The sequence below is a fragment of the Physeter macrocephalus genome, chromosome 5 (genome assembly GCF_002837175.3).
Source record: "Physeter macrocephalus isolate SW-GA chromosome 5, ASM283717v5, whole genome shotgun sequence".
NCBI classification, from domain to species: Eukaryota; Metazoa; Chordata; class Mammalia; order Artiodactyla; family Physeteridae; genus Physeter; species Physeter macrocephalus.
Genome location: NC_041218.1, coordinates 88,292,674 through 88,298,783, shown reverse-complemented (window position 1 = coordinate 88,298,783; position 6,110 = coordinate 88,292,674). Strand labels below are relative to the sequence as shown.

The 6,110-nt window shown below is 39.1% G+C and overlaps 1 long non-coding RNA gene across 25 annotated transcripts in view; it reads right to left on the bottom strand.

Moving 5' to 3' along the window:
* The window catches only part of LOC102980705 (uncharacterized), a 131,653-nt gene that overhangs the window by 92,063 nt on the left and 33,480 nt on the right, over nt 1–6,110 (bottom strand). For 20 of the 25 annotated variants that reach the window (XR_008617433.1, XR_008617439.1, XR_008617435.1 and 17 more), the window contains exon 3: nt 4,384–4,435. The exons of the other annotated variants lie outside the window; for them this stretch is intronic. This is a non-coding gene — a long non-coding RNA (uncharacterized lncRNA). The remainder of the gene's footprint in view (nt 1–4,383; nt 4,436–6,110) is intronic. 25 annotated transcript variants of the gene reach the window in all.

The following is a 6,110-nucleotide window of genomic DNA, read 5'->3' as shown; positions in this document are numbered from 1 at the left end:
TACTACAAGCAACTATATGCTAATAAAATGGACAACCTGGAAGAAATGGACAAATTCTTAGAAAAGCACAACCTTCCGAGACTGAACCAGGAAGAAATAGAAAATATACACAGACCAATCAGAAGCACTGAAATTGAGACTGTGATTAAAAATCTAACAACAAACAAAAGCCCAGGACCAGATGGCTTCACAGGTGAATTCCATCAAACATTCAGAGTGGAGCTAACACCTATCCTTCTCAAACTCTTCCAAAATATAGCAGAGGGAGGAACACTCCCAAACTAATTCTACGAGGCCACCATCACCGTGATACCAAAACCAGACAAAGGTGTCACAAAGAAAGAAAACTACAGGCCAATATCACTGATGAACATAGATGCAAAAATCCTCAACAAAATACTAGCAAACAGAATCCAACCGCACATTAAAAGGATCGTACACCATGATCAAGTGGGGTTTATCCTAGGAATGCAACGATTCTTCAATATATGCAAATCAATCAATGTGATAAACCATATTAACAAATTGAGGAGAAAAACCATATGATCATCTCAATAGATGCAGAAAAAGCTTTCGACAAAATTCAACACCCATTTATGATTAAAAACCTTCCGGAAAGTAGGCATAGAGGGAACATACCTCAACATAATAAAGGCCATATATGACAAACCCACAGCCAACATAGTTCTCAATGGTGAAAAACTGAAACTATTTCCACCAAGATCAGGAACAAGACAAGGTTGTCCACTCTAACCACTACTATTCAACATTGTTTTGGAAGTTTTAGCCACAGCAATCAGAGAAGAAAAAGAAATAAAAGGAATCCAAATTGGAAAAGAAGAAGTAGAGCTGTCACTGTTTGCAGATGACATGATGCTATACATAGAGAATCCTCAAGATGCTACGAAAGACCCCGAATAGCCAAGGCAATCTTGAGGAAAAAAAACGGAGCTGGAGGTATCAGACTCCTGGATTTCACACTATACTACAAAGCTACAGTAATCAAGACAGTATGGTACTGGCACAAAAACAGAAATATAGATCAATGGAACAGGACAGAAAGCCCAGAGATAAACCCACACACATATGGTCACCTTATTTTTGATAAAGGAGGCAAGAATATACAATAGAGAAAAGACAGCCTCTTCAATAAGTGGTGCTGGGAAAACTGGACAGCTACATGTAAAAGAATGGAATTAGAACACTTCCTAACACCATATACAAAAATAAACTTAAAATGGATTAAAGAACTAAATGTAAGGCCAGATACTATAAAACTTAGAGGAAAACATAGGCAGAACACTCTATGACATAAATCACAGCAAGATCCTTTTTGACCCACCTCCTAGAGAAATGGAAATAAAAACAAAAATAAACAAATGGGACCTAATGAAACTTAAAAGCTTTTCCTTTGCTGTGCAAAAGCTTTTAAGTTTCATTAGGTCCCATTTGTTTATTTTTGTTTTTATTTCCATTTCTCTAGGAGATGGGTCAAAAAGGATCTTGCTGTGATTTATGTCATAGAGTGTTCTGCCTATGTTTTCCTCTAAGAGTGTGATAGTGTCTGGCCTTACATTTAGGTCTTTAACCCATTTTGAGTTTATTCTTGTGTGTGGGGTTAGGGAGTGTTCTAATTTCCTACTTTTACATGTAGCTGTCCAGTTTTCCCAGAACCACTTATTGAAGAGGCTATCTTTTCTCCACTGTATATCCTTCCCTCCTTTATCAAAGATAAGGTGACCATATGTGTGTGGGTTTATCTCTGGGATTTCTATCCTGTTCCATTGATCTGTATTTCTGTTTTTGTGCCAGTACCATACTGTAGTATGGAGGTTCCTTAAAAAAGTAAAAATAGAACCACCATATGACCCAGCAATCCCACTACTGGGCATATACGCTGAGAAAACCGTAATTCAAAAAGAGTCATGTACCACAGTGTTCACCGCAGCTCTATTTACAATAGTTAGTACATGGAAGCAACCTAAGTGTCCATCGACAGATGAATGGATAAAGAAGGTGTGGCACATATATACAATGGAATATTACTCAGCCATGAAAAGAAATGAAAAAGAAAATGGTTCTGAAGAACCTAGGGGCAGGACAGGAATAAAGACGCAGACATAGAGAATGGACTTGTGGACACGGGGAGGGGGAAGGGTAAGCTGGGAGGAAGTGAGAGAGTGGCATGGACATATATATATATACACTACCAAATGTAACATAGGTAGCTAGTGGGAAGCAACCGCATAGTATAGGGAGATCAGCTCTGTGCTTTGTGACCACCTAGCGGGGGGGATAGGGTGGGTGGGAGGGAGATGCAAGAGGGAGGAGATATGGGGATATATGTATATGTATAGCTGATTTACTTTGTTATAAAGCAGGAAAAAAGACACCATTGTAAAGCAATTATACTCTAATAAAGGTGTTGAAAAAATGTAATGATATCCATTTCTAACAATATGAAAACATGATTTAAAAATCACTGTACTCTACAATGGAATATTACTCAACCATAAAAAAGAATGAAATAATGTCATTTGCAGCTACATGGATGAACCTAGAGATAATCATTCTAAGTGAAGCAAGTCAGACAGAGAAAGACAAATACATGACATCACTTATATGTGGAATCTAAAAAAAGGATGCAAATGAACTTATTTACAAAACAAAAATAGACTCACAGACATAGAAAACAATCTTCTGGTTACCAAGGGGGAAAGTGGAGGGAGGGATAATTAGGAATTTGGGATTAACCAATACACACTACTATATATAAAATAGATAAAAAACAAGGACCTACTGTATAGCACTATAGCACAAGGAACTATATTCAATATCTTGTAATAGCCTATAATGGAAAATAAGCTGAAAAAGAATATATATATATATATATATATACACACACACACGACTGAATCATTTTGCTATATACTTGAAACATAGCAAATCAACTATAGCTTAAAAAAAAATCACTGTATTCTAAATAAAACATCTTTTGGCCTAAGGCAGTGTTTCTGAAACTTTTTTTTCCATTATTGCCCTCCTCGTACATAATTTAAATTAAATTTAAATTCTCCCTAGTGAGAGAAATAAGGAATAAGATTTTGTTGGGTAGAGTTGAGTTTTGAAGGGGCACAAGCCACTATTATATCTAAGGGTCTTTTTTTTTTTTTTTTTATCTATGGGTCTTTTTGCCTCCAAGAACAAAGTTTCAGAATGCATGGTATAAGCCCATTAACAGAAAAGTGCAAATTCAAGATTCTGCCCAACTAGTTTTAGACGCACTGATGGGCCAGGTGTCATCCCCTTGGCTGTGTCTGAAAATATCAAGACTCTCAATGTGCTTCTCACTCTTAGCTCACCCTGCTGGGAGTGTGTTTTGGGTTTTTCCTCATCTTTAAAATGAGAGAGTAGTTTCACGCTCTCTCATAGTTTTAGGGACAAGGGAAAAATTTGAAAATATTTTGAACATTGAATCTAATGTTTACTTTATGGAATCTAACAAATCTATTTTCTTGAAAGGAGATATCTGATAATTTGCCTTACCCGTTAATTAGCTGAGATGCCTAATGGTGTTCCTTCCCTGAAAGACTCTCTGCCTCCTTGTTCTTTCCTAAACATACTAAGTGTACTTTATTTGTTTATTTATTTATTTATTTATTTTTGGCGGTACGCGGGCCTCTCACTGTTGTGGCCTCTCCCGCTGCGGAGCACAGCCTCCAGACGCGCAGGCTCAGCGGCCATGGCTCACGGGCCCAGCTGCTCCGCGGCATGTGGGATCCTCCCGGACCGGGGCACGAACCCGCGTCCCTTGCATCGGCAGGCGGACCACCAACCATTGTGCCACCAGGGAAGCCCACTACTAAGTGTACTTTAAAATCGATATTTGTTTTTATCCACTTCTAGAAAGGCTGTAATAGGTGTTTCCCTTAATGAACACCATAATTTCCTTTTACCAAAGGATTGTTACAAGGATTAAATTATTTAACATACATAAAATGCCTAGCACAATAAACTTTCTCTTTAGTATAAAACACACGGACTTCCCTGGTGGTACAGTGGTTAAGAATCCGCCTACCAATGCAGAGACATGGGTTCGAGCCCTGGTTCGGGAACATCCCATGTGCCGCAGAGCAACTAAGTCCGTGTGCCACAACTGCTGAGCCCGCGCGCCTAGAGCCCGTGCTCCGCGACAAAGAGAAGCCACCACAATAAGAAGGCCGCGCACCGCAACGAAGAGTAGCCCCTGCTCGCTGCAACTAGAGAAAGCCCCCATGCAGCAACGAAGACCCAATACAGCAAAAAATAAATAAATAAATAAAACACAAAGCCATAAATTATGAAAGAAACAATATATAAGCAACTGAAAAGCAAAGAGCTTACCGTCTAAGTGACTGAAACTATTGTGGACATAACCACAATACCATTATCGCATCTAAAAAAATTAACAATAATTCTTTAATATGATCAATTTTCCAAGTATTATACATGTTCAAATTTCCCTGAGAGTCTCATAAAATGTTTTTGACAACTGTTTTGTTTGAATCAAGATCCATACAAGATTCACACACTGCATTTACTTGATACACCTCTTAAATTTCTTAATTTTAAGTTCCCCTCCCTTTTTTTTCCCTTGCCATTTATTTGTTGAACTGTGTCATTTGTCCTATAAAGTTTCCCACACTGGATTTTGCTAATTGCATCCCTGTGGTGGTGTTAACATGTGCCTCTATCCCTCTATTTCTTGTAAACTCGATAGTTGGATCTGGTGGCTTTCTCAGATTCAGGTTTGATGTTTTGGGCAAGAAGATTTCATAGGTGCTGCCATTTACTCATTACACCCAGCAGAAGGGCTATAGTGTTTAGTAATGTAGACACTCAATGGTAATGTTGATCAGTTGAGTGCTGTCAGGCTGATTTGTTCATCAGAAAGTCTCCAACAGTCTTTCATTTAATGCCACCCTTTTCTATACACGCCTTCTTGGGCTTTAGTATCTAGAAGGCTAAAAATGCATTTCTCAAATTCCCTTGCAGCTAGAGTTATTGATGTGATATAAATTCCACCACTAGAGGCACTTGTGTAGAGTGAACTAAGTGGGGGAGGGGCAGGTTATGAGGCATCTTCGTGACAGGGTGTATTGCAGTGAAGGACATGTGGCTGTGGAACCAGTGGCTGTAGGGGTGGCTTCCCCATTCAACAGGTGGCCTTCGAGAATGGCCTTAACAACAGTCCCTTGACAGCTTGGTTCTATAGCCTGGATCTGTGAGTCACTCCTGAAGCTTAGCCCGCAGGCTGTTTTTTCAACCCTGCCAACCATTTGTAATAGACCATGTAATAAATCCCTTTTGGCTTAAATTACTGAAGAGTGGATTTTGTTCTCTGCTTTGAACCCTGACCAATACAGCTCCTCTAAGAAAAAGTATTTTCAGCAGTTGTCAAACAGTTGCCTCTCTGATTTTATTTTAAAAAGCGAATTTAATAGTTAAACTTGTTAACACTTGCCTGAGTATGTAAAATAGATATTCTAGGAAGATATGCCTTTTTAAAACAAAAAAATCATATAGCAATTTCACATTCCCATTGTATAAACTTTCTAAAAAGAAACACGGAAGTGCTTCCCCCTCCCCAGTTTTATTGAGAAATAATTGACATACATTGCTGTACAAGTTTAAGGCATACACCATGATGACTTGATTCACATATATTGTGAAACGATTACCACGATAGGTTCAAGTGACATCTATCATCTCATAGATTCAATAAAAAGAAAAAAATTTTCTCCTTGAGATGAGAGCTCTTAGGAGAGCTCTTAGATGAGACTCCCCTAACAACTTTCCTGTATGTCATACAGCAGTGTCAGCTATAGTCATCATGTTGTACAGCACAACCCTAGTACTTAGTTATCTTATAACTGAAAGTTTGTACATTTTGACCACCTTCCTCCAATTCCCTCCACCCCCAGTGGTTTTTTTTTGTTTGTTTTTTTTCCGTTACGCGGGCCTCTCACTGTTGTGGCCTCTCCCGTAGCGGAGCGCAGGCTCTGGACGCACAGGCTCAGCGGCCATGGCTCACGGGCCCAGCCGCTCCGCGGCATGTGGGATCTTCCCGG